Here is a 26,223-nt window from a genome sequence, read left to right as displayed (position 1 = left end):
TTCGCATCGACGTTCTAAAACCGAAAGATTGTTCGAAAAAAGTGGTAGATAGCCGAAAAAAGTGACAGGGGTGCAACACGAGGACTTCCCAGGAGGTCAACCATCCTAGTACTACACTCGCCCAAGCACGCTTACCTTCGGAGTTCTGATGGGATCCAGTGCAATTGTGCTGCTATGATCGCACCCAGCATGCCTCTCCATTGTCAAAGTAATAAAGAGTTTCCATTCGCATTGTCGTACGAAGTCCGTTTAAATTAAAGTGCGAAAAAATCCTGCTAGATGACATCGGATGGACGATCCGAGAATGTCGGGAAGCCGGATGACCGCCAGGGCTGTCATTGCGCGATGAATCTTCCCGAGTACCCTCGAATCAAAATAAGAATCTTTCCGATCTGACGGGCGGATCAAAAGTTATCGTCGGAACGATATTTGTGCACCAAGGGTAGCTCACGGCCAGTAAACACCTTCCGACTGGAATCCTGACTCGCATCCACTAGTAAAGTCATCCGCTATAGCCGATACCTCACTGAATCTAAACAAACCCCCGATATATTTTGACCGTAAATGAAATGTCAGAACGAATTCCGTTTATCGAATCAAACCACACTATCACCCCGCCATAATAAAGACCGGACGTATTTGAATTCACCATCCAGAAGAAAATAAAAAGTTCCGAACCGAAACCTAAGAGGCGTCGCACTAAACGAGCGTTTCAGTTCGCATCGACGTTCCAGAACCGAAAGATTGTTCAAAAAAAGTGGTAGATAGCAGAAAAAAGTGACTGGGGTGCAACACGAGGACTTCCCAGGAGGTCACCCATCCTAGTACTACTCTCGCCCAAGCACGCTTAACTTCGGAGTTCTGGTGGGATCCAGTGCATTTGTGCTGGTATGATCGCACCAAGCATGCCTCTCCATTGTCAAAGTAATAAAGAGTTTCCACTCGCATTGTCGTACGAAGTCCGTTTAAATGAAACTGAGAAAAAATCCAGCTAGATGACATCGGATTGACGATCCGAGCATGTCGGGAAGCCGGATTACTGCCAAGGCTGTCATCGCGCGATGAATCTTCCCGAGTACCCCCGAATCAATATAAGAATCGCCACGATCTGACGGGTGGATCAAAAGTTATCGTCGGAACGATATTTGTGCACCAAGGGTAGCTCACGGCCAATAAACACCTTCCGACCGAATTCATGACTCGCATCCACTAGTACACTCATCCGCTATAGCCGGTACGTCACTGAATCTAAACAAACCCCCGCTATAATTTGACCGCAAATGAAATGCCAGAACGAATTCCGTTTATCGAATCAAACGAAACTATCACCTCGCCATAATAATGACCAGACGTATTTGAATTCACCATCCGGAAGAAAATAAAAAGTTCCGAACTGAAACCTAGGAGGCGTCGCACTAAACGTGTGTTTCAGTTCGCATCGACGTTCCAGAACCGAAAGATTGTTCGAAAAAAGTGACAGGGGTGCAACACGAGGACTTCCCAGGAGGTCACCCATCCTTGTATTACTCTCGCCCAAGCACGCTTAACTTCGGAGTTCTGATGGGATCCAGTGCATTTGTGCTAGTATGATCGCACCCAGCATGCCTCTCCATTGTCAAAGTAATAAAGAGTTTCCAGTCGCATTGTCGTACGAAGTCCGTTTAAATGAAAGTGCGAAAAAATCCTGCTAGATGATTTCGGATGGACAATCCGAGCATGTCGGGAAGCCGGATGACTGCCAAGGCTGTCATGGCGCGACGAATCTTCCCGACCACCCCCGAATCAATATAAGAATCGCCACGATCTTACGTGCGGATCAAAAGTTATCGTCGGAACGATATTTGTGCACCAAGGGTAGCTCACGGCCAGTAAACACCTTCCGACCAGATTCCTGACTCGCATCCACTAGTACACTCATCCGCTATAGTCGGTACGTCACTGAATCTAAACAAACCCCCGCTATAATTTGACCGCAAATGAAATATCAGTACGAATTCCGTTTATCGAATCAAACCACACTTTCACCCCGCCATAATAAAGACCGGACGTATTTGAATTCACCATCCAGAAGAAAATAAAAAGTTCTGAACCGAAACCTAGGAGGCGTCGCACTAAACGAGCGTTTCAGTTCGCATCGACGTTCCAGAACCGAAAGATTGTTCGAGAAAAGTGGTAGATAGCCGAAAAAAGCGACAGGGGTGCAACACGAGGACTTCCCAGGAGGTCACCCATCCTAGTACTACACTCGCCCAAGCACGCTTACCTTCGGAGTTATGATGGGATCCAGTGCAATTGTGCTGGTATGATCGCACCCAGCATGCCTCTCCATTGTCAAAGTAATAAAGAGTTTCCACTCGCATTGTCGTACGAAGTCCGTTTAAATGAAAGTACGAAAAAATCCTGCTAGATGACATCGGATGGACGATCCGAGAATGTCGGGAAGCCGGATGACCGCCAGGGCTATCATCGCTCGATGAATCTTCCCGAGTACCCCCGAATCAATATAAGAATAGCCTCGATCTGACGGGCGGATCAAAAGTTTTCGTCGGAACGATATTTGTGCACCAAGGGTAGCTCACGGCCAGTAAACACCTTCCGACCGGATTCATGACTCGCATCCACTAGTACACTCATCCGCTATAGCCGGTACGTCACTGAATCTAAACAAACCCCCGCTATAATTTGACCGCAAATGAAATATCATTACGAATTCCGTTTATCGAATCAAACCACACTATCACCCCGCCATAATAAAGACCGGCCGTATTTGAATTCACCATCCGGAAGAAAATAAATACATCCGAACCGAAACCTAGGAGGCGTCGCACTAAACGTGCATTTCAGTTCGCATCGACGTTCTAGAACTGAAAGATTGTTCGAAAAAAGTGGTAGATAGCCCAAAAAAGTGACAAAAGATTGTTCGAAAAAAGTGGTAGATAGCCGAAAAAAGTGACAGGGGTGCAACACGAGGACTTCCCAGGAGGTCACCCATCCTAGTACTACTCTCGCCCAAGCACGCTTAACTTCGGAGTTCTGATGGGACCCAGTGCATTTGTGCTAGTATGATCGCACGTAGCATGCCTCTCCATTGTCAAAGTAATAAAGAGTTTCCAGTCGCATTGTCGTACGAAGTCCGTTTAAATGAAAGTGCGAAAAAATCCGGCTAGATGAAATCGGATGGACAATCCGAGCATGTCGGGAAGCCGGATGACTGCCAAGGCTGTCATGGCGCGATGAATCTACCCGACTACCCCCGAATCAATATAAGAATCGCCACGATCTGACGGGCGGATCAAACGTTATCGTCGGAACGATATTTGTGCACCAAGGGTAGCTCACGGCCAGTAAACACCTTCCGACCAGATTCCTGACTCGCATCCACTAGTACACTCATCCGCTATAGTCGGTACGTCACTGAATCTAAACAAACCCCCGCTATAATTTGACCGCAAATGAAATATCAGTACGAATTCCGTTTATCGAATCAAACCACACTATCACCCCGCCATAATAAAGACCGGGCGTATTTGAATTCACCATACAGAAGAAAATAAAAAGTTCCGAACCGAAACCTAGGAGGCGTCGCACTAAACGAGCGTTTCAGTTCGCATCGACGTTCCAGAACCGAAAGATTGTTCGAAAAAAGTGGTAGATAGCCGAAAAAAGTGACAGGGGTGCAACACGAGGACTTCCCAGGAGCTAACCCATCCTAGTACTACTCTCGCCCAAGCACGCTTAACTTCGGAGTTCTGATGGGATCCAGTGCATTTGTGCTGGTATGATCTCACCAAGCATGCCTCTCCAATGTCAAAGTAATAAAGAGTTTCCACTCGCATTGTCGAACGAAGTCCGTTTAAATGAAAGTGAGAAAAAATCCTGCTAGATGACATACATCGGATGGACGATCCGAGCATGTCGGGAAGCCGGATGACCACCAAGGCTGTCATTGCGCAATGAATCTTCCCGAGTACCCCCGAATCAATATAAGTATCGCCACGATCTGACGAGCGGATCAAAAGTTATCGTCGGAATGATATTTGTACACCAAGGGTAGCTCACGGCCAGTAAACACCTTCCGACCAGATTCCTGACTCGCATCCACTAGTACACTCATCCGCTATAGTCGGTGCGTCACTGAATCTAAACAAACCCCCGCTATAATTTGACCGCAAATGAAATATCAGAACAAATTTCGTTTATCGAATCAAACCACACTATCACCCCGCCATAATAAAGACCGGATGTATTTGAAATCACCATCCGTAAGAAAATAAAAGGATCTGAACCGAAACCTAGGAGGCGTCGCACTAAACGTGCGTTTCAGTTCGCATCGACGTTCCAAAACCGAAAGATTGTTCGAAAAAAGTGGTAGATAGCTGAAAAAAGTGACAGGGGTGCAACACGAGGACTTCCTAGGAGGTCACCCATCCTAGTACTACACTCGCCCAAGCACGCTTACCTTCGGAGTTCTGATGGGATCCAGTGCAATTGTGCTGGTATGATCGCACCCAGCATGCCTCTCCATTGTCAAAGTAATAAAGAGTTTCCACTCGCATTGTCGTACGAAGTCCGTTTAAATGAAAGTACGAAAAAATCCTGCTACATGACATCGGATGGACGATCCGAGCATGTCGGGAAGCCGGATGACCGCCATGGCTGTCATCGCTCGATGAATCTTCCCGAGTACCCCCGAATCAATATAAGAATAGCCACGATCTGACGGGCGGATCAAAAGTTTTCGTCGGAACGATATTTGTGCACCAAGGGTAGCTCACGGCCAGTAAACACCTTCCGACCGGATTCATGACTCGCATCCACTAGTACACTCATCCGCTATAGGTACGTCACTGAATCTAAACAAACCTCCGCTATAATTTGACCGCAAATGAAATGTCAGAACGAATTCCGTTTATCGAATCAAACGACACTCACCCCGCCATAATAAAGACCGGACGTATTTGAATTCACCATCCGGAAGAAAATAAAAAGATCCGAACCGAAACCTAAGACGCGTCGCACTAAACGTGCGTTTCAGTTCGCATCGACGTTCCAGAACCGAAAGATTGTTTGAAAAAAGTGGTAGATAGCCGAAAAAAGTGACAGGGGTGCAACACGAGGACTTCCCAGGAGGTCACCCATCCTAGTACTACACTCGCCCAAGCACGCTTACCTTCGGAGTTCTGATGGGATCCAGTGCAATTGTGCTGCTATGATCGCACCCAGCATGCCTCTCCATTGTCAAAGTAATAAAGAGTTTCCATTCGCATTGTCGTACGAAGTCCGTTTAAATTAAAGTGCGAAAAAATCCTGCTAGATGACATCGGATGGACGATCCGAGAATGTCGGGAAGCCGGATGACCGCCAGGGCTGTCATTGCGCGATGAATCTTCCCGAGTACCCTCGAATCAAAATAAGAATCTTTCCGATCTGACGGGCGGATCAAAAGTTATCGTCGGAACGATATTTGTGCACCAAGGGTAGCTCACGGCCAGTAAACACCTTCCGACTGGAATCCTGACTCGCATCCACTAGTAAAGTCATCCGCTATAGCCGATACCTCACTGAATCTAAACAAACCCCCGATATATTTTGACCGTAAATGAAATGTCAGAACGAATTCCGTTTATCGAATCAAACCACACTATCACCCCGCCATAATAAAGACCGGACGTATTTGAATTCACCATCCAGAAGAAAATAAAAAGTTCCGAACCGAAACCTAAGAGGCGTCGCACTAAACGAGCGTTTCAGTTCGCATCGACGTTCCAGAACCGAAAGATTGTTCGAAAAAAGTGGTAGATAGCAGAAAAAAGTGACAGGGGTGCAACACGAGGACTTCCCAGGAGGTCACCCATCCTAGTACTACTCTCGCCCAAGCACGCTTAACTTCGGAGTTCTGGTGGGATCCAGTGCATTTGTGCTGGTATGATCGCACCAAGCATGCCTCTCCATTGTCAAAGTAATAAAGAGTTTCCACTCGCATTGTCGTACGAAGTCCGTTTAAATGAAACTGAGAAAAAATCCAGCTAGATGACATCGGATTGACGATCCGAGCATGTCGGGAAGCCGGATTACTGCCAAGGCTGTCATCGCGCGATGAATCTTCCCGAGTACCCCCGAATCAATATAAGAATCGCCACGATTTGACGGGCGGATCAAAAGTTATCGTCGGAACGATATTTGTGCACCAAGGGTAGCTCACGGCCAATAAACACCTTCCGACCGAATTCATGACTCGCATCCACTAGTACACTCATCCGCTATAGCCGGTACGTCACTGAATCTAAACAAACCCCCGCTATAATTTGACCGCAAATGAAATGCCAGAACGAATTCCGTTTATCGAATCAAACGAAACTATCACCTCGCCATAATAATGACCAGACGTATTTGAATTCACCATCCGGAAGAAAATAAAAAGTTCCGAACTGAAACCTAGGAGGCGTCGCACTAAACGTGTGTTTCAGTTCGCATCGACGTTCCAGAACCGAAAGATTGTTCGAAAAAAGTGACAGGGGTGCAACACGAGGACTTCCCAGGAGGTCACCCATCCTAGTACTACTCTCGCCCAAGCACGCTTACCTTCGGAGTTCTGATGGGATCCAGTGCAATTGTGCTGGTATGATCGCACCCAACATGCCTCTCCATTGTCAAAGTAATAAAGAGTTTCCACTCGCATTGTCGTACGAAGTCCGTTTAAATGAAAGTACGAAAAAATCCTGCTAGATGACATCGGATGGACGATCCGAGAATGTCGGGAAGCCGGATGACAGCCAGGGCTGTCATCGCTCGATGAATCTTCCCGAGTACCCCCGAATCAATATAAGAATAGCCTCGATCTGACGGGCGGATCAAAAGTTTTCGTCGGAACGATATTTGTGCACCAAGGGTAGCTCACGGCCAGTAAACACCTTCCGACCGGATTCATGACTCGCATCCACTAGTACACTCATCCGCTATAGCCGGTACGTCACTGAATCTAAACAAACCCCCGCTATAATTTGACCGCAAATGAAATATCAGTACGAATTCCGTTTATCGAATCAAACCACACAATCACCCCGCCATAATAAAGACCGGCCGTATATGAATTCACCATCCGGAAGAAAATAAATACATCCGAACCGAAACCTAGGAGGCGTCGCACTAAACGTGCGTTTCAGTTCGCATCGACGTTCTAGAACTGAAAGATTGTTCGAAAAAAGTGGTAGATAGCCTAAAAAAGTGACAAAAGATTGTTCGAAAAAAGTGGTAGATAGCCGAAAAAAGTGACAGGGGTGCAACACGAGGACTTCCCAGGAGGTCACCCATCCTAGTACTACTCTCGCCCAAGCACGCTTAACTTCGGAGTTCTGATGGGACCCAGTGCATTTGTGCTAGTATGATCGCACGTAGCATGCCTCTCCATTGTCAAAGTAATAAAGAGTTTCCAGTCGCATTGTCGTACGAAGTCCGTTTAAATGAAAGTGCGAAAAAATCCTGCTAGATGAAATCGGATGGACAATCCGAGCATGTCGGGAAGCCGGATGACTGCCAAGGCTGTCATGGCGCGATGAATCTACCCGACTACCCCCGAATCAATATAAGAATCGCCACGATCTGACGGGCGGATCAAACGTTATCGTCGGAACGATATTTGTGCACCAAGGGTAGCTCACGGCCAGTAAACACCTTCCGACCAGATTCCTGACTCGCATCCACTAGTACACTCATCCGCTATAGCCGGTACGTCACTGAATCTAAACAAACCCCCGCTATAATTTGACCGCAAATGAAATGCCAGAACGAATTCCGTTTATCGAATCAAACGAAACTATCACCTCGCCATAATAATGACCAGACGTATTTGAATTCACCATCCGGAAGAAAATAAAAAGTTCCGAACTGAAACCTAGGAGGCGTCGCACTAAACGTGTGTTTCAGTTCGCATCGACGTTCCAGAACCGAAAGATTGTTCGAAAAAAGTGACAGGGGTGCAACACGAGGACTTCCCAGGAGGTCACCCATCCTAGTACTACTCTCGCCCAAGCACGCTTACCTTCGGAGTTCTGATGGGATCCAGTGCAATTGTGCTGGTATGATCGCACCCAACATGCCTCTCCATTGTCAAAGTAATAAAGAGTTTCCACTCGCATTGTCGTACGAAGTCCGTTTAAATGAAAGTACGAAAAAATCCTGCTAGATGACATCGGATGGACGATCCGAGAATGTCGGGAAGCCGGATGACAGCCAGGGCTGTCATCGCTCGATGAATCTTCCCGAGTACCCCCGAATCAATATAAGAATAGCCTCGATCTGACGGGCGGATCAAAAGTTTTCGTCGGAACGATATTTGTGCACCAAGGGTAGCTCACGGCCAGTAAACACCTTCCGACCGGATTCATGACTCGCATCCACTAGTACACTCATCCGCTATAGCCGGTACGTCACTGAATCTAAACAAACCCCCGCTATAATTTGACCGCAAATGAAATATCAGTACGAATTCCGTTTATCGAATCAAACCACACAATCACCCCGCCATAATAAAGACCGGCCGTATTTGAATTCACCATCCGGAAGAAAATAAATACATCCGAACCGAAACCTAGGAGGCGTCGCACTAAACGTGCGTTTCAGTTCGCATCGACGTTCTAGAACTGAAAGATTGTTCGAAAAAAGTGGTAGATAGCCTAAAAAAGTGACAAAAGATTGTTCGAAAAAAGTGGTAGATAGCCGAAAAAAGTGACAGGGGTGCAACACGAGGACTTCCCAGGAGGTCACCCATCCTAGTACTACTCTCGCCCAAGCACGCTTAACTTCGGAGTTCTGATGGGACCCAGTGCATTTGTGCTAGTATGATCGCACGTAGCATGCCTCTCCATTGTCAAAGTAATAAAGAGTTTCCAGTCGCATTGTCGTACGAAGTCCGTTTAAATGAAAGTGCGAAAAAATCCTGCTAGATGAAATCGGATGGACAATCCGAGCATGTCGGGAAGCCGGATGACTGCCAAGGCTGTCATGGCGCGATGAATCTACCCGACTACCCCCGAATCAATATAAGAATCGCCACGATCTGACGGGCGGATCAAACGTTATCGTCGGAACGATATTTGTGCACCAAGGGTAGCTCACGGCCAGTAAACACCTTCCGACCAGATTCCTGACTCGCATCCACTAGTACACTCATCCGCTATAGTCGGTACGTCACTGAATCTAAACAAACCCCCGCTATAATTTGACCGCAAATGAAATATCATATCAGTACGAATTCCGTTTATCGAATCAAACCACACTATCACCCCGCCATAATAAAGACCGGGCGTATTTGAATTCACCATCCAGAAGAAAATAAAAAGTTCCGAACCGAAACCTAGGAGGCGTCGCACTAAACGAGCGTTTCAGTTCGCATCGACGTTCCAGAACCGAAAGATTGTTCGAAAAAAGTGGTAGATAGCCGAAAAAAGTGACAGGGGTGCAACACGAGGACTTCCCAGGAGCTAACCCATCCTAGTACTACTCTCGCCCAAGCACGCTTAACTTCGGAGTTCTGATGGGATCCAGTGCATTTGTGCTGGTATGATCACACCAAGCATGCCTCTCCAATGTCAAAGTAATAAAGAGTTTCCACTCGCATTGTCGAACGAAGTCCGTTTAAATGAAAGTGAGAAAAAATCCTGCTAGATGACATACATCGGATGGACGATCCGAGCATGTCGGGAAGCCGGATGACCACCAAGGCTGTCATTGCGCAATGAATCTTCCCGAGTACCCCCGAATCAATATAAGTATCGCCACGATCTGACGAGCGGATCAAAAGTTATCGTCGGAATGATAATTGTACACCAAGGGTAGCTCACGGCCAGTAAACACCTTCCGACCAGATTCCTGACTCGCATCCACTAGTACACTCATCCGCTATAGTCGGTGCGTCACTGAATCTAAACAAACCCCCGCTATAATTTGACCGCAAATGAAATATCAGAACAAATTTCGTTTATCGAATCAAACCACACTATCACCCCGCCATAATAAAGACCGGATGTATTTGAAATCACCATCCGTAAGAAAATAAAAGGATCTGAACCGAAACCTAGGAGGCGTCGCACTAAACGTGCGTTTCAGTTCGCATCGACGTTCCAAAACCGAAAGATTGTTCGAAAAAAGTGGTAGATAGCTGAAAAAAGTGACAGGGGTGCAACACGAGGACTTCCTAGGAGGTCACCCATCCTAGTACTACACTCGCCCAAGCACGCTTACCTTCGGAGTTCTGATGGGATCCAGTGCAATTGTGCTGGTATGATCGCACCCAGCATGCCTCTCCATTGTCAAAGTAATAAAGAGTTTCCACTCGCATTGTCGTACGAAGTCCGTTTAAATGAAAGTACGAAAAAATCCTGCTACATGACATCGGATGGACGATCCGAGCATGTCGGGAAGCCGGATGACCGCCATGGCTGTCATCGCTCGATGAATCTTCCCGAGTACCCCCGAATCAATATAAGAATAGCCACGATCTGACGGGCGGATCAAAAGTTTTCGTCGGAACGATATTTGTGCACCAAGGGTAGCTCACGGCCAGTAAACACCTTCCGACCGGATTCATGACTCGCATCCACTAGTACACTCATCCGCTATAGGTACGTCACTGAATCTAAACAAACCTCCGCTATAATTTGACCGCAAATGAAATGTCAGAACGAATTCCGTTTATCGAATCAAACGACACTATCACCCCGCAATAATAAAGACCGGACGTATTTGAATTCACCATCCGGAAGAAAATAAAAAGATCCGAACCGAAACCTAAGACGCGTCGCACTAAACGTGCGTTTCAGTTCGCATTGACGTTCCAGAACCGAAAGATTGTTTGAAAAAAGTGGTAGATAGCCGAAAAAAGTGACAGGGGTGCAACACGAGGACTTCCCAGGAGGTCACCCATCCTAGTATTACTCTCGCCCAAGCACGCTTAACTTCGGAGTTCTGATGGGATCCAGTGCATTTGTGCTGGTATGATCTCACCCAGCATGCCTCTCCATTGTCAAAGTAATAAAGAGTTTCCAGTCGCATTGTCGTACGAAGTCCGTTTAAATGAAAGTGCGAAAAAATCCTGCTAGATGAAATCAGATGGACGATCCGAGCATGTCGGGAAACCGAATGATTGCCAAGGCTGTCATGGCACGTTGAATCTTCCCGAGCACCCCCGAATCAATATAAGAATCGCCACGATCTGACGGGCGGATCAAAAGTTATCGTCGGAACGATATTTGTGCACCAAGGGTAGCTCACGGCCAGTAAACACCTTCCGACCAGATTCCTGACTCGCATCCACTAGTACACTCATCTGCTATAGCCGATACCGCACTGAATCTAAACAAACCCCCGCTATATTTTGACCGTAAATGAAATGTCAGAACGAATTCCGTTTATCGAATCAAACGACACTATCACCCCGCCATAATAAAGACCGGCCGTATTTGAATTCACGATCCGGAAGAAAATAAATACATCCGAACTGAAACCTAGGAGGCGTCGCACTAAACGTGCGTTTCAGTTCGCATCGACGTTCCAGAACCGAAAGATTGTTCGAAAAAAGTGGTAGATAGCCGAAAAAAGTGACAGGGGTGCAACATGAGGACTTCCCAGGAGGTCACCCATCCTAGTATTACTCTCACCCAACCACGCTTCACTTCGGAGTTATGATGGGATCCAGTGCATTGGTGCTGGTATGATCGCACCCAGCATGCCTCTCCATTGTCAAAGTAATAAAGAGTTTCATTCGCATTGTCGTACGAAGTCCGTTTAAATTAAAGTGCGAAAAAATCCTGCTAGATGACATCGGATGGACGATCCGAGAATGTCGGGAAGCCGGATGACCGCCAAGGCTGTCATTGCGCGATGAATCTTCCCGACTACCCCCGAATCAATATAAGAATCCCCACGATCTGACGGGCGGATCAAAAGTTATCGTCGGAACGATATTTGTGCACCAAGGGTAGCTCACGGCCAGTAAACACCTTCCGACCGGAATCCTGACTCGCATCCACTAGTACACTCATCCGCTATAGCCGATACCTCACTGAATCTAAACAAATCCCCCGCTATATTTTGACCGTAAATGAAATGTCAGAACGAATTCCGTTTATCGAATCAAACGACACTATCACCCCGCCATAATAAAGACCGGCCGTATTTGAATTCACCATCCGGAAGAAAATAAAAAGTTCTGAACCGAAACCTAGGAGGCGTCGCACTAAACGAGCGTTTCAGTTCGCATCGACGTTCCAGAACCGAAAGATTGTTCGAGAAAAGTGGTAGATAGCCGAAAAAAGTGACAGGGGTGCAACACGAGGACTTCCCAAGAGGTCACCCATCCTAGTACTACACTCGCCCAAGCACGCTTACCTTCGGAGTTCTGATGGGATCCAGTGCAATTGTGCTGGTATGATCGCACCCAGCATGCCTCTCCATTGTCAAAGTAATAAAGAGTTTCCACTCGCATTGTCGTACGAAGTCCGTTTAAATGAAAGTACGAAAAAATCCTGCTAGATGACATCGGATGGACGATCCGAGAATGTCGGGAAGCCGGATGACCGCCAGGGCTGTCATCGCTCGATGAATCTTCCCGAGTACCCCCGAATCAATATAAGAATAGCCTCGATCTGACGGGCGGATCAAAAGTTTTCGTCGGAACGATATTTGTGCACCAAGGGTAGCTCACGGCCAGTAAACACCTTCCGACCGGATTCATGACTCGCATCCACTAGTACACTCATCCGCTATAGCCGGTACGTCACTGAATTTAAACAAACCCCCGCTATAATTTGACCGCAAATGAAATATCAGTACGAATTCCGTTTATCGAATCAAACCACACTATCACCCCGCCATAATAAAGACCGGCCGTATTTGAATTCACCATCCGGAAGAAAATAAATACATCCGAACCGAAACCTAGGAGGCGTCGCACTAAACGTGCGTTTCAGTTCGCATCGACGTTCTAGAACTGAAAGATTGTTCGAAAAAAGTGGTAGATAGCCCAAAAAAGTGACAAAAGATTGTTCGAAAAAAGTGGTAGATAGCCGAAAAAAGTGACAGGGGTGCAACACGAGGACTTCCCAGGAGGTCACCCATCCTAGTACTACTCTCGCCCAAGCACGCTTAACTTCGGAGTTCTGATGGGACCCAGTGCATTTGTGCTAGTATGATCGCACGTAGCATGCCTCTCCATTGTCAAAGTAATAAAGAGTTTCCAGTCGCATTGTCGTACGAAGTCCGTTTAAATGAAAGTGCGAAAAAATCCTGCTAGATGAAATCGGATGGACAATCCGAGCATGTCGGGAAGCCGGATGACTGCCAAGGCTGTCATGGCGCGATGAATCTACCTGACTACCCCTGAATCAATATAAGAATCGCCACGATCTGACGGGCGGATCAAACGTTATCGTCGGAACGATATTTGTGCACCAAGGGTAGCTCACGGCCAGTAAACACCTTCCGACCAGATTCCTGACTCGCATCCACTAGTACACTCATCCGCTATAGTCGGTACGTCACTGAATCTAAACAAACCCCCGCTATAATTTGACCGCAAATGAAATATCAGTACGAATTCCGTTTATCGAATCAAACCACACTATCACCCCGCCATAATAAAGACCGGGCGTATTTGAATTCACCATCCAGAAGAAAATAAAAAGTTCCGAACCGAAACCTAGGAGGCGTCGCACTAAACGAGCGTTTCAGTTCGCATCGACGTTCCAGAACCGAAAGATTGTTCGAAAAAAGTGGTAGATAGCCGAAAAAAGTGACAGGGGTGCAACACGAGGACTTCCCAGGAGCTAACCCATCCTAGTACTACTCTCGCCCAAGCACGCTTAACTTCGGAGTTCTGATGGGATCCAGTGCATTTGTGCTGGTATGATCACACCAAGCATGCCTCTCCAATGTCAAAGTAATAAAGAGTTTCCACTCGCATTGTCGAACGAAGTCCGTTTAAATGAAAGTGAGAAAAAATCCTGCTAGATGACATACATCGGATGGACGATCCGAGCATGTCGGGAAGCCGGATGACCACCAAGGCTGTCATTGCGCAATGAATCTTCCCGAGTACCCCCGAATCAATATAAGTATCGCCACGATCTGACGAGCGGATCAAAAGTTATCGTCGGAATGATATTTGTACACCAAGGGTAGCTCACGGCCAGTAAACACCTTCCGACCAGATTCCTGACTCGCATCCACTAGTACACTCATCCGCTATAGTCGGTGCGTCACTGAATCTAAACAAACCCCCGCTATAATTTGACCGCAAATGAAATATCAGAACAAATTTCGTTTATCGAATCAAACCACACTATCACCCCGCCATAATAAAGACCGGATGTATTTGAAATCACCATCCGTAAGAAAATAAAAGGATCTGAACCGAAACCTAGGAGGCGTCGCACTAAACGTGCGTTTCAGTTCGCATCGACGTTCCAAAACCGAAAGATTGTTCGAAAAAAGTGGTAGATAGCTGAAAAAAGTGACAGGCGTGCAACACGAGGACTTCCTAGGAGGTCACCCATCCTAGTACTACACTCGCCCAAGCACGCTTACCTTCGGAGTTCTGATGGGATCCAGTGCAATTGTGCTGGTATGATCGCACCCAGCATGCCTCTCCATTGTCAAAGTAATAAAGAGTTTCCACTCGCATTGTCGTACGAAGTCCATTTAAATGAAAGTACGAAAAAATCCTGCTACATGACATCGGATGGACGATCCGAGCATGTCGGGAAGCCGGATGACCGCCATGGCTGTCATCGCTCGATGAATCTTCCCGAGTACCCCCGAATCAATATAAGATTAGCCACGATCTGACGGGCGGATCAAAAGTTTTCGTCGGAACGATATTTGTGCACCAAGGGTAGCTCACGGCCAGTAAACACCTTCCGACCGGATTCATGACTCGCATCCACTAGTACACTCATCCGCTATAGGTACGTCACTGAATCTAAACAAACCTCCGCTATAATTTGACCGCAAATGAAATGTCAGAACGAATTCCGTTTATCGAATCAAACGACACTATCACCCCGCCATAATAAAGACCGGACGTATTTGAATTCACCATCCGGAAGAAAATAAAAAGATCCGAACCGAAACCTAAGACGCGTCGTACTAAACGTGCGTTTCAGTTCGCATCGACGTTCCAGAACCGAAAGATTGTTTGAAAAAAGTGGTAGATAGCCGAAAAAAGTGACAGGGGTGCAACACGAGGACTTCCCAGGAGGTCACCCATCCTAGTATTACTCTCGCCCAAGCACGCTTAACTTCGGAGTTCTCATGGGATCCAGTGCATTTGTGCTGGTATGATCTCACCCAGCATGCCTCTCCATTGTCAAAGTAATAAAGAGTTTCCAGTCGCATTGTCGTACGAAGTCCGTTTAAATGAAAGTGCGAAAAAATCCTGCTAGATGAAATCAGATGGACGATCCGAGCATGTCAGGAAACCGAATGACTGCCAAGGCTGTCATGGCACGTTGAATCTTCCCGATCACCCCCGAATCAATATAAGAATCGCCACGATCTGACGGGCGGATCAAAAGTTATCGTCGGAACGATATTTGTGCACCAAGGGTAGCTCACGGCCAGTAAACACCTTCCGACCAGATTCGTGACTCGCATCCACTAGTACACTCATCTGCTATAGCCGATACCGCACTGAATCTAAACAAACCCCCGCTATATTTTGACCGTAAATGAAATGTCAGAACGAATTCCGTTTATCGAATCAAACGACACTATCACCCCGCCATAATAAAGACCGGCCGTATTTGAATTCACGATCCGGAAGAAAATAAATACATCCGAACTGAAACCTAGGAGGCGTCGCACTAAACGTGCGTTTCAGTTCGCATCGACGTTCCAGAACCGAAAGATTGTTCGAAAAAAGTGGTAGATAGCCGAAAAAAGTGACAGGGGTGCAACATGAGGACTTCCCAGGAGGTCACCCATCCTAGTATTACTCTCACCCAACCACGCTTCACTTCGGAGTTATGATGGGATCCAGTGCATTTGTGCTGGTATGATCGCACCCAGCATGCCTCTCCATTGTCAAAGTAATAAAGAGTTTCATTCGCATTTTCGTACGAAGTCCGTTTAAATTAAAGTGCGAAAAAATCCTGCTAGATGACATCGGATGGACGATCCGAGAATGTCGGGAAGCCGGATGACCGCCAAGGCTGTCATTGCGCGATGAATCTTCCCGACTACCCCCGAATCAATATAAGAATCCCCACGATCTGACGGGCGGATCAAAAGTTATCGTCGGAACGATATTTGTGCACCAAGGGTAGCTCACGGCCACTAAACACCTTCCGACCGGAATCCTGACTCGCATCCACTAGTACACTCATCCGCTATAGCCGATACCTCACTGAATCTAAACAAATCCCCCGCTATATTTTGACCGTAAATGAAATGTCAGAACGAATTCCGTTTATCGAATCAAACGACACTATCACCCCGCCATAATAAAGACCGGACGTATTTGAATTCACCATCCGGAAGAAAATAAATACATTTGAACCGAAACCTAAGAAGCGTCGCACTAAACGTGCGTTTCAGTTCGCATCGACGTTACAGAACCGAAAGATTGTTCGAAAAAAGTGGTAGATAGCCGAAAAAAGTGACAAAGGATTGTTCGAAAAAAGTGGTAGATAGCCGAAAAAAGTGACAGGGGTGCAACACGAGGACTTCCCTGGAGGTCACCCATCCTAGTACTACTCTCGCCCAAGCACGCTTAACTTCGGAGTTCTGATGGGATCCAGTGCATTTGTGCTGGTATGATCGCACGCAGCATGCCTCTCCATTGTCAAAGTAATAAAGAGTTTCCAGTCGCATTGTCGTACGAAGTCCGTTTAAATGAAAGTGCGAAAAAACCCTGCTAGATGAAATCGGATGAACGATCCGAGCATGTCGGGAAGCCGGATGACGGCCAGGGCGGTCATGGCCCGATGAGTCATCCCGAGCACCCCCGAATCAATATAAGAATCGCCACGATCAGACGGGCGGATCAAAAGTTATCGTCGGAACGATATTTGTGCACTAAGGGTAGCTCACAGCCAGTAAACACCTTCCGACTAGATTCCTGACTCGCATCCACTAGTACACTCATCCGCTATAGGTACGTCACTGAATCTAAACAAACCTCCGCTATAATTTGACCGCAAATGAAATGTCAGAACGAATTCCGTTTATCGAATCAAAAGACACTATCACCCCGCCATAATAAAGACCGGACGTATTTGAATTCACCATCCGGAAGAAAATAAAAAGATCCGAACTGAAACCTAAGACGCGTCGCACTAAACGTGCGTTTCAGTTCGCATCGACGTTCCAGAACCGAAAGATTGTTTGAAAAAAGTGGTAGATAGCCGAAAAAAGTGACAGGGGTGCAACACGAGGACTTCCCAGGAGGTCACCCATCCTAGTATTACTCTCGCCCAAGCACGCTTAACTTCGGAGTTCTGATGGGATCTAGTGCATTTGTGCTGGTATGATCTCACCCAGCATGCCTCTCCATTGTCAAAGTAATAAAGAGTTTCCAGTCGCATTGTCGTACGAAGTCCGTTTAAATGAAAGTGCGAAAAAATCCTGCTAGATGAAATCAGATGGACGATCCGAGCATGTCGGGAAACCGGATGACTGCCATGGCTGTCATGGCACGATGAATCTTCCCGAGCACCCCCGAATCAATATAAGAATCGCCACGATCTGACGGGCGGATCAAAAGTTATCGTCGGAACGATATTTGTGCACCAAGGGTAGCTCACGGCCAGTAAACACCTTCCGACCAGATTCCTGACTCGCATCCACTAGTACACTCATCTGCTATAGCCGATACCGCACTGAATCTAAACAAACCCCCGCTATATTTTGACCGTAAATGAAATGTCAGAACGAATTCCGTTTATCGAATCAAACGACACTATCACCCCGCCATAATAAAGACCGGCCGTATTTGAATTCACGATCCGGAAGAAAATAAATACATCCGAACTGAAACCTAGGAGGCGTCGCACTAAACGTGCGTTTCAGTTCGCATCGACGTTCCAGAACCGAAAGATTGTTCGAAAAAAGTGGTAGATAGCCGAAAAAAGTGACAGGGGTGCAACATGAGGACTTCCCAGGAGGTCACCCATCCTAGTATTACTCTCACCCAACCACGCTTCACTTCGGAGTTATGATGGGATCCAGTGCATTTGTGCTGGTATGATCGCACCCAGCATGCCTCTCCATTGTCAAAGTAATAAAGAGTTTCATTCGCATTGTCGTACGAAGTCCGTTTAAATTAAAGTGCGAAAAAATCCTGCTAGATGACATCGGATGGACGATCCGAGAATGTCGGGAAGCCGGATGAACGACAAGGCTGTCATTGCGCGATGAATCTTCCCGACTACCCCCGAATCAATATAAGAATCCCCACGATCTGACGGGCGGATCAAAAGTTATCGTCGGAACGATATTTGTGCACCAAGGGTAGCTCACGGCCAGTAAACACCTTCCGACCGGAATCCTGACTCGCATCCACTAGTACACTCATCCGCTATAGCCGATACCTCACTGAATCTAAACAAATCCCCCGCTATATTTTGACTGTAAATGAAATGTCAGAACGAATTCCGTTTATCGAATCAAACGACACTATCACCCCGCCATAATAAAGACAGGCCGTATTTGAATTCACCATCCGGAAGAAAATAAATACATTCGAACCGAAACCTAAGAAGCGTCGCACTAAACGTGCGTTTCAGTTCGCATCGACGTTACAGAACCGAAAGATTGTTCGAAAAAAGTAGTAGATAGCCGAAAAAAGTGACAAAAGATTGTTCGAAAAAAGTGGTAGATAGCCGAAAAAAGTGACAGGGGTGCAACACGAGGACTTCCCTGGAGGTCACCCATCCTAGTACTACTCTCGCCCAAGCACGCTTAACTTCGGAGTTCTGATGGGATCCAGTGCATTTGTGCTGGTATGATCGCACGCAGCATGCCTCTCCATCGGAGTTCTGATGGGATCCAGTGCATTAGTACTAGTTGTAGACACCCCATTTTGCTCTACCTTAATCGATAAAGAAATTAGGGTTTGTTTTCCGTCGGTTTTCCAATGTCTTTCTTTCCCGCATCCGTTTGTTACATTTCTAAATATTTTTGGTCGTTTCCGTCGTGTTTCGTATTTTCCCGCTAAATGTTGAGAAGGATTATTCAGAAAAATCTAAACCAGAGAGAATTGGGACCCGTTTGGTGGGCCCGCATTGGGTGCTTCGATTAAATTTGGATCGAGAAAGTTGGACCCATTTGGTGGGGCCGCATGATGCATTTTGATTAAATTTGGACTCGTTTGGTGGGCCCGCATTGAACATTTGTTTAAAATCGAATCAACCGAGGGCCCACATTGTGGGGCCCGCGTTGTGGGGCCTCAGTGGGGCCTCTTGTGAGGCCTCTTATGAAGAGCAATGATGGTAGCTCTCCACTAAGAAATATGATGGGCCCTCCACTAAGAGCAATAATGATGGACTCTCCACTAAGAAACATGATGGGCCCTCCACTAAGAGCAATAATGATGGACTCTCCACTAAGAAACATGATGGGCCCTCCACTAAGAGCAATAATGATGGACTCTCCACTAAGAAACATGATGGGCCCTCCACTAAGAGCAATAATGATGGACTCTCCACTAAGAAACATGATGGGCCCTCCACTAAGAACAATAATGATGGATTCTCCACTAAGAGGGACAACATGATGAGCTCTCCACCAACATATCTCTCTCTCTCTCTTTCTCTCCCTATATATATCTCCCTTCCCATCCATAAGAGAGGGAGGAAAAAAAAAAGAAATTTATCTTCCATTATCTCTTTCTCTTCCATTATCTCTTCTAATCACTCCCTCCAATCCCTTTCCTCAATATATTCTTCCATCCCTCTCCCTAATATTCTTCTTCCATTATCTCTTCACTCCCTCAATCACTCCCTCTAAACACTCCAGAGAAAGCGAAAGACGGCGGAGCGGATCGGCGGCGGCAGGATTTTTTATATTTTTTTTTTGGATTGGGCGGAGATCTTCACCACAGGTAGGTGCATTGTTCTCAAAATATTTCTGTATTTTTCCGAATTTTTCTGATTTTTTCCGCAAATTGTGTTTTAAAAATGGAAAACTCTTCAAAAAACATCTTTTGACGAAGAAAAATTACATTATATACCAAACAGATTCTAAAATTAATGAAATTTCGTGGGAAAATAATATGTTACTGATTCATTTTACCATGAATTTGTAAAGATTTTTGGAGTTTATTTGGTATATTATTTAATATTTTCTTTGAAACTTATCAGATTTTAGGAGAATTTTTACTAACATCAGATCATCATTAAAATTCATAACATTTTTACAGTAGTCTTATCTTCCATATTACTTGTTACTGTAAACTTTTCGTGTGATTTGGATCTGTTTTAATATGGGATGTAGTGTTAATTTATAATCTGGTCTGGAAATTGTAAAATCCGAAATTGGTAGTAAATAATTTCTATAATTCATGAAAATCTCACTGCATGCTATTTTGATTCATATAGTATTTCTGTAGAAATTTCATATAATTTAGAGTTATATTTCTACTAGTTTATGTGTTAATTGTGCAATCTGGACATTTAATGGTTTAATCAAGATTAAATGTGAATTTAATGTAAAAATATGCAAAACTCATCCTGTAAGCTACATACATTTTCATCTTGCTGCTGTAGAAATTTCAAATCATTTCGAATTTATTTGCAACAATTTCACTTGTAAAACCGCTCATATGCTTAAAATTGATAAAATCCATGGAAAATTCGAAATTAATTGAAAATCATATAAAAATTCCTAAAGAACTTTAAAATTCTGTCACATGTTCACTCCTTAATCCATTGAAACAGAAATTTTAGGATCTTTAGATTTTCCTGGAAAAATGGCCCGTGCATCCATAATCGTATCCCAATTGCAACTTGATCTTTGACAATTTGAATATTTAAGTTATAGCATGTTGTTGGCTCCGAGGTTAGTGTCCACGGAAATCCTGAGATTCTGCCAGGCAATAAGATGCTATAACCTAAGTATTAAATTGCACAAGGAAAGAGCGCACGATTCCCTCCTTTGGATGCCATTCAAGGCCGAAATTGGTGAACCCTAGAACCATTGGTAATCCTTAAATGTCTAGAAACTGAAAATCTTCGAAATCTGAAACTCATTAACCTCGAGAACTTAAATCGATTTATCTTGTGTCCTTCGGAACCATTGGATTATGGTTTCCAATCTAAGAACCATTAGAGCCCAATTTAGGAACACTGGTGTCGTGCCGTGTCCTAGGTTTTAGGGAGTCCTAGAGTTAGGAGTCCAGCCTCATCACGGACGCTTGCTATGAATAGCAACCGTACCATAGGTCTAGTTACACTAGTCACCCGATCTTTCCCTAGGACAAGCCTAGTAAACTAGGATGTAGGCAAAACCTGCATTAGTCTAAGGGACAACTTGCATTCAGATAAGAATCATATAGCATCTTAGATGAAATCCTAAGATAATAAAATCCTCAACTTGAATTAAATAATTCCTCTTAAAACTGTTGAAACAGTCAAATCCGTCTAAGTCGGTGTCCTAGTTGAGTTAGGCATATGTAGCTTAGCTTAGGTGCATCGAACTACGTCGACTCTGATCCCAGTGAGGCTTGGGTACGTAGGCAGCTTGGATGTCTGATGGCATACCACCCGCGAGTCGGCACCACAAACAAATTGTGGTGTTTTGTATATTAATTTTCTTGTAAATGCTTAATCAAATCACTTAGGATTTTCCATGAAATTAGAATTCTAGGAGAACTTTCACTTAGAATGAATCCAGACAAATTAATAAATCAAGATACACATCTAGGATTCACATTGAAATTAGATTCTAGGATGCATGTCACTTAGTTCGCACATTAACATAGAGTTGAATGAGCCATTTAAAATAAATTTAAAAGAGTTAGCTTTTGGAATCGAAGACCGATTATCGGGCAGGAATGGTGCATGTGGCGGATAACTCCCCATACCTTCCATTCTCGTAACCAGGTAGCGAGTCTAGATTTCTGGTTAATTATGGGTCCTAGATCCCACATCTAGGTGGCGACTCTGTCAGTCTCTTTCGTGTGGAATTCGGATTGCCTTAGTGATCCCAAGTTCACAGGAAAGACGAATTCAAATCAATATTAAAATGCACACGCCAATCGCGTGGGAACGAGAGACCAAAGGAGAGCGCGCGGCGGCTCGCGCCCCACGCCCCTCTCGCGGGATCATGTCCCACAGTCTGGCACCTTAATCGATAAAGAAATTAGGGTTTGTTTTCCGTCGGTTTTCCAATGTCTTTCTTTCCCGCATCCGTTTGTTACATTTCTAAATATTTTTGGTCGTTTCCGTCGTGTTTCGTATTTTCCCGCTAAATGTTGAGAAGGATTATTCAGAAAAATCTAAACCAGAGAGAATTGGGACCCGTTTGGTGGGCCCGCATTGGGTGCTTCGATTAAATTTGGATCGAGAAAGTTGGACCCATTTGGTGGGGCCGCATGATGCATTTTGATTAAATTTGGACTCGTTTGGTGGGCCCGCATTGAACATTTGTTTAAAATCGAATCAACCGAGGGCCCACATTGTGGGGCCCGCGTTGTGGGGCCTCAGTGGGGCCTCTTGTGAGGCCTCTTATGAAGAGCAATGATGGTAGCTCTCCACTAAGAAATATGATGGGCCCTCCACTAAGAGCAATAATGATGGACTCTCCACTAAGAAACATGATGGGCCCTCCACTAAGAGCAATAATGATGGACTCTCCACTAAGAAACATGATGGGCCCTCCACTAAGAGCAATAATGATGGACTCTCCACTAAGAAACATGATGGGCCCTCCACTAAGAGCAATAATGATGGACTCTCCACTAAGAAACATGATGGGCCCTCCACTAAGAACAATAATGATGGATTCTCCACTAAGAGGGACAACATGATGAGCTCTCCACCAACATATCTCTCTCTCTCTCTTTCTCTCCCTATATATATCTCCCTTCCCATCCATAAGAGAGGGAGGAAAAAAAAAAGAAATTTATCTTCCATTATCTCTTTCTCTTCCATTATCTCTTCTAATCACTCCCTCCAATCCCTTTCCTCAATATATTCTTCCATCCCTCTCCCTAATATTCTTCTTCCATTATCTCTTCACTCCCTCAATCACTCCCTCTAAACACTCCAGAGAAAGCGAAAGACGGCGGAGCGGATCGGCGGCGGCAGGATTTTTTATATTTTTTTTTTGGATTGGGCGGAGATCTTCACCACAGGTAGGTGCATTGTTCTCAAAATATTTCTGTATTTTTCCGAATTTTTCTGATTTTTTCCGCAAATTGTGTTTTAAAAATGGAAAACTCTTCAAAAAACATCTTTTGACGAAGAAAAATTACATTATATACCAAACAGATTCTAAAATTAATGAAATTTCGTGGGAAAATAATATGTTACTGATTCATTTTACCATGAATTTGTAAAGATTTTTGGAGTTTATTTGGTATATTATTTAATATTTTCTTTGAAACTTATCAGATTTTAGGAGAATTTTTACTAACATCAGATCATCATTAAAATTCATAACATTTTTACAGTAGTCTTATCTTCCATATTACTTGTTACTGTAAACTTTTCGTGTGATTTGGATCTGTTTTAATATGGGATGTAGTGTTAATTTATAATCTGGTCTGGAAATTGTAAAATCCGAAATTGGTAGTAAATAATTTCTATAATTCATGAAAATCTCACTGCATGCTATTTTGATTCATATAGTATTTCTGTAGAAATTTCATATAATTTAGAGTTATATTTCTACTAGTTTATGTGTTAATTGTGCAATCTGGACATTTAATGGTTTAATCAAGATTAAATGTGAATTTAATGTAAAAATATGCAAAACTCATCCTGTAAGCTACATACATTTTCATCTTGCTGCTGTAGAAATTTCAAATCATTTCGAATTTATTTGCAACAATTTCACTTGTAAAACCGCTCATATGCTTAAAATTGATAAAATCCATGGAAAATTCGAAATTAATTGAAAATCATATAAAAATTCCTAAAGAACTTTAAAATTCTGTCACATGTTCACTCCTTAATCCATTGAAACAGAAATTTTAGGATCTTTAGATTTTCCTGGAAAAATGGCCCGTGCATCCATAATCGTATCCCAATTGCAACTTGATCTTTGACAATTTGAATATTTAAGTTATAGCATGTTGTTGGCTCCGAGGTTAGTGTCCACGGAAATCCTGAGATTCTGCCAGGCAATAAGATGCTATAACCTAAGTATTAAATTGCACAAGGAAAGAGCGCACGATTCCCTCCTTTGGATGCCATTCAAGGCCGAAATTGGTGAACCCTAGAACCATTGGTAATCCTTAAATGTCTAGAAACTGAAAATCTTCGAAATCTGAAACTCATTAACCTCGAGAACTTAAATCGATTTATCTTGTGTCCTTCGGAACCATTGGATTATGGTTTCCAATCTAAGAACCATTAGAGCCCAATTTAGGAACACTGGTGTCGTGCCGTGTCCTAGGTTTTAGGGAGTCCTAGAGTTAGGAGTCCAGCCTCATCACGGACGCTTGCTATGAATAGCAACCGTACCATAGGTCTAGTTACACTAGTCACCCGATCTTTCCCTAGGACAAGCCTAGTAAACTAGGATGTAGGCAAAACCTGCATTAGTCTAAGGGACAACTTGCATTCAGATAAGAATCATATAGCATCTTAGATGAAATCCTAAGATAATAAAATCCTCAACTTGAATTAAATAATTCCTCTTAAAACTGTTGAAACAGTCAAATCCGTCTAAGTCGGTGTCCTAGTTGAGTTAGGCATATGTAGCTTAGCTTAGGTGCATCGAACTACGTCGACTCTGATCCCAGTGAGGCTTGGGTACGTAGGCAGCTTGGATGTCTGATGGCATACCACCCGCGAGTCGGCACCACAAACAAATTGTGGTGTTTTGTATATTAATTTTCTTGTAAATGCTTAATCAAATCACTTAGGATTTTCCATGAAATTAGAATTCTAGGAGAACTTTCACTTAGAATGAATCCAGACAAATTAATAAATCAAGATACACATCTAGGATTCACATTGAAATTAGATTCTAGGATGCATGTCACTTAGTTCGCACATTAACATAGAGTTGAATGAGCCATTTAAAATAAATTTAAAAGAGTTAGCTTTTGGAATCGAAGACCGATTATCGGACAAGAATGGTGCATGTGGTGGATAACTCCCCATACCTTCCATTCTCGTAACCAGGTAGCGAGTCTAGATTTCTGGTTAATTATGGGTCCTAGATCCCACATCTAGGTGGCGACTCTGTCAGTCTCTTTCGTGTGGAATTCGGATTGCCTTAGTGATCCCAAGTCCACAGGAAAGACGAATTCAAATCAATATTAAAATGCACACGCCAATCGCGTGGGAACGAGAGACCAAAAGAGAGAGCGCGCGGCGGCTCGCGCCCCACGCCCCTCTCGCGGGATCATGTCCCACAGTCTGGCGACTCTGCTGGGGACCACCTAACTTCATTAAAATTTCAAAAGATAATTCATTTGAATTTAATTTAACTGGCTCATAAAAACTCTATACTTGTTAGATTAGTTTGTCTCGTTTTATTTTCTCATCACATTTTACTCGAACTTAATTTAACAAAACCTGAAGGCATCATAGATTGCGCGAACTTATTGCACACACTTACATCACTTGCATCTAAACCCTTGCATTTCACATGCACACACGTCCTATTTTAGGAACCCGGAGTGTTATCTAGCATGGTTGACTGGGATTTCATCACCTGGTGCCTCTGTGCTAGAGAAGCATTCCACCCTTAGCCTAGTACCTTTATGGTGCGTAAACGGATCTCTTGTTCACGTACTGATACGCCGGACACTGGTACAGTATATCGAACATGGATTCGCGCTAAGGGGACTCTTGGCCTTACCCCTAGATTAACCCACACATGCATGCAGTATACGAACACATGTGCACCACATGTGTGAGCCTAGTTTAGGATATCTTACCCATTTGTGTCTAGATTAGGCCGTAGTCCATCTTCCAATGGCTACGATCGGTCCTAAGTACACAAACAAAGTCATGAGTCGAGATCCTCTCTCCACTCCGCTAGATTAGGATTAGG

At 44.6% G+C, this 26,223-nt stretch overlaps 27 non-coding genes across 27 annotated transcripts; all 27 read right to left on the bottom strand.

Annotated features, from left to right (window-relative positions):
- Nucleotides 1-67: 67 nt before the first annotated feature.
- On the bottom strand, nt 68-186 carry LOC143875141 (5S ribosomal RNA). Its single transcript, XR_013249802.1, has one exon. It is a non-coding gene; the product is annotated as a 5S ribosomal RNA (ribosomal RNA).
- A 597-nt stretch (nt 187-783) lies between these two features.
- On the bottom strand, nt 784-902 carry LOC143874479 (5S ribosomal RNA). Its single transcript, XR_013249158.1, has one exon. It is a non-coding gene; the product is annotated as a 5S ribosomal RNA (ribosomal RNA).
- A 577-nt stretch (nt 903-1,479) lies between these two features.
- LOC143874931 (5S ribosomal RNA) lies at nt 1,480-1,598 on the bottom strand. Its single transcript, XR_013249601.1, has one exon. It is a non-coding gene; the product is annotated as a 5S ribosomal RNA (ribosomal RNA).
- A 597-nt stretch (nt 1,599-2,195) lies between these two features.
- Nucleotides 2,196-2,314, bottom strand: LOC143875083 (5S ribosomal RNA). The gene has a single exon (XR_013249746.1). It is a non-coding gene; the product is annotated as a 5S ribosomal RNA (ribosomal RNA).
- Nucleotides 2,315-2,955: 641 nt separating this feature from the next.
- On the bottom strand, nt 2,956-3,074 carry LOC143875012 (5S ribosomal RNA). The gene has a single exon (XR_013249680.1). It is a non-coding gene; the product is annotated as a 5S ribosomal RNA (ribosomal RNA).
- Nucleotides 3,075-3,671: 597 nt separating this feature from the next.
- LOC143875181 (5S ribosomal RNA) lies at nt 3,672-3,790 on the bottom strand. Its single transcript, XR_013249839.1, has one exon. It is a non-coding gene; the product is annotated as a 5S ribosomal RNA (ribosomal RNA).
- A 601-nt stretch (nt 3,791-4,391) lies between these two features.
- LOC143874707 (5S ribosomal RNA) lies at nt 4,392-4,510 on the bottom strand. Its single transcript, XR_013249378.1, has one exon. It is a non-coding gene; the product is annotated as a 5S ribosomal RNA (ribosomal RNA).
- Nucleotides 4,511-5,102: 592 nt separating this feature from the next.
- Nucleotides 5,103-5,221, bottom strand: LOC143874987 (5S ribosomal RNA). The gene has a single exon (XR_013249655.1). It is a non-coding gene; the product is annotated as a 5S ribosomal RNA (ribosomal RNA).
- Nucleotides 5,222-5,818: 597 nt separating this feature from the next.
- On the bottom strand, nt 5,819-5,937 carry LOC143874478 (5S ribosomal RNA). Its single transcript, XR_013249157.1, has one exon. It is a non-coding gene; the product is annotated as a 5S ribosomal RNA (ribosomal RNA).
- A 577-nt stretch (nt 5,938-6,514) lies between these two features.
- LOC143874005 (5S ribosomal RNA) lies at nt 6,515-6,633 on the bottom strand. The gene has a single exon (XR_013248696.1). It is a non-coding gene; the product is annotated as a 5S ribosomal RNA (ribosomal RNA).
- A 641-nt stretch (nt 6,634-7,274) lies between these two features.
- Nucleotides 7,275-7,393, bottom strand: LOC143875011 (5S ribosomal RNA). The gene has a single exon (XR_013249679.1). It is a non-coding gene; the product is annotated as a 5S ribosomal RNA (ribosomal RNA).
- A 577-nt stretch (nt 7,394-7,970) lies between these two features.
- Nucleotides 7,971-8,089, bottom strand: LOC143874004 (5S ribosomal RNA). Its single transcript, XR_013248695.1, has one exon. It is a non-coding gene; the product is annotated as a 5S ribosomal RNA (ribosomal RNA).
- A 641-nt stretch (nt 8,090-8,730) lies between these two features.
- On the bottom strand, nt 8,731-8,849 carry LOC143875010 (5S ribosomal RNA). The gene has a single exon (XR_013249678.1). It is a non-coding gene; the product is annotated as a 5S ribosomal RNA (ribosomal RNA).
- A 602-nt stretch (nt 8,850-9,451) lies between these two features.
- Nucleotides 9,452-9,570, bottom strand: LOC143875032 (5S ribosomal RNA). Its single transcript, XR_013249699.1, has one exon. It is a non-coding gene; the product is annotated as a 5S ribosomal RNA (ribosomal RNA).
- A 601-nt stretch (nt 9,571-10,171) lies between these two features.
- LOC143874706 (5S ribosomal RNA) lies at nt 10,172-10,290 on the bottom strand. The gene has a single exon (XR_013249377.1). It is a non-coding gene; the product is annotated as a 5S ribosomal RNA (ribosomal RNA).
- A 594-nt stretch (nt 10,291-10,884) lies between these two features.
- Nucleotides 10,885-11,003, bottom strand: LOC143874822 (5S ribosomal RNA). The gene has a single exon (XR_013249491.1). It is a non-coding gene; the product is annotated as a 5S ribosomal RNA (ribosomal RNA).
- A 597-nt stretch (nt 11,004-11,600) lies between these two features.
- LOC143875350 (5S ribosomal RNA) lies at nt 11,601-11,719 on the bottom strand. Its single transcript, XR_013250003.1, has one exon. It is a non-coding gene; the product is annotated as a 5S ribosomal RNA (ribosomal RNA).
- Nucleotides 11,720-12,316: 597 nt separating this feature from the next.
- On the bottom strand, nt 12,317-12,435 carry LOC143874567 (5S ribosomal RNA). The gene has a single exon (XR_013249243.1). It is a non-coding gene; the product is annotated as a 5S ribosomal RNA (ribosomal RNA).
- Nucleotides 12,436-13,076: 641 nt separating this feature from the next.
- On the bottom strand, nt 13,077-13,195 carry LOC143875009 (5S ribosomal RNA). The gene has a single exon (XR_013249677.1). It is a non-coding gene; the product is annotated as a 5S ribosomal RNA (ribosomal RNA).
- A 597-nt stretch (nt 13,196-13,792) lies between these two features.
- Nucleotides 13,793-13,911, bottom strand: LOC143875031 (5S ribosomal RNA). The gene has a single exon (XR_013249698.1). It is a non-coding gene; the product is annotated as a 5S ribosomal RNA (ribosomal RNA).
- Nucleotides 13,912-14,512: 601 nt separating this feature from the next.
- Nucleotides 14,513-14,631, bottom strand: LOC143874992 (5S ribosomal RNA). Its single transcript, XR_013249660.1, has one exon. It is a non-coding gene; the product is annotated as a 5S ribosomal RNA (ribosomal RNA).
- A 594-nt stretch (nt 14,632-15,225) lies between these two features.
- On the bottom strand, nt 15,226-15,344 carry LOC143875033 (5S ribosomal RNA). Its single transcript, XR_013249700.1, has one exon. It is a non-coding gene; the product is annotated as a 5S ribosomal RNA (ribosomal RNA).
- Nucleotides 15,345-15,941: 597 nt separating this feature from the next.
- Nucleotides 15,942-16,060, bottom strand: LOC143875349 (5S ribosomal RNA). Its single transcript, XR_013250002.1, has one exon. It is a non-coding gene; the product is annotated as a 5S ribosomal RNA (ribosomal RNA).
- Nucleotides 16,061-16,701: 641 nt separating this feature from the next.
- Nucleotides 16,702-16,820, bottom strand: LOC143874276 (5S ribosomal RNA). The gene has a single exon (XR_013248961.1). It is a non-coding gene; the product is annotated as a 5S ribosomal RNA (ribosomal RNA).
- Nucleotides 16,821-17,414: 594 nt separating this feature from the next.
- Nucleotides 17,415-17,533, bottom strand: LOC143875043 (5S ribosomal RNA). The gene has a single exon (XR_013249709.1). It is a non-coding gene; the product is annotated as a 5S ribosomal RNA (ribosomal RNA).
- Nucleotides 17,534-18,130: 597 nt separating this feature from the next.
- LOC143875348 (5S ribosomal RNA) lies at nt 18,131-18,249 on the bottom strand. The gene has a single exon (XR_013250001.1). It is a non-coding gene; the product is annotated as a 5S ribosomal RNA (ribosomal RNA).
- A 641-nt stretch (nt 18,250-18,890) lies between these two features.
- LOC143874275 (5S ribosomal RNA) lies at nt 18,891-19,009 on the bottom strand. Its single transcript, XR_013248960.1, has one exon. It is a non-coding gene; the product is annotated as a 5S ribosomal RNA (ribosomal RNA).
- Between the last annotated feature and the right edge of the window lie 7,214 nt (nt 19,010-26,223).

Source organism: Tasmannia lanceolata, unplaced genomic scaffold (assembly GCF_043159265.1).
Source record: "Tasmannia lanceolata isolate RefF3 unplaced genomic scaffold, GAP_Taslan_0.1 ptg000003l, whole genome shotgun sequence".
NCBI lineage: Eukaryota > Viridiplantae > Streptophyta > Magnoliopsida > Canellales > Winteraceae > Tasmannia > Tasmannia lanceolata.
The sequence above is the reverse complement of the archived record's forward strand: the minus strand, read 5'-3'. Positions and strand labels throughout refer to the sequence as shown.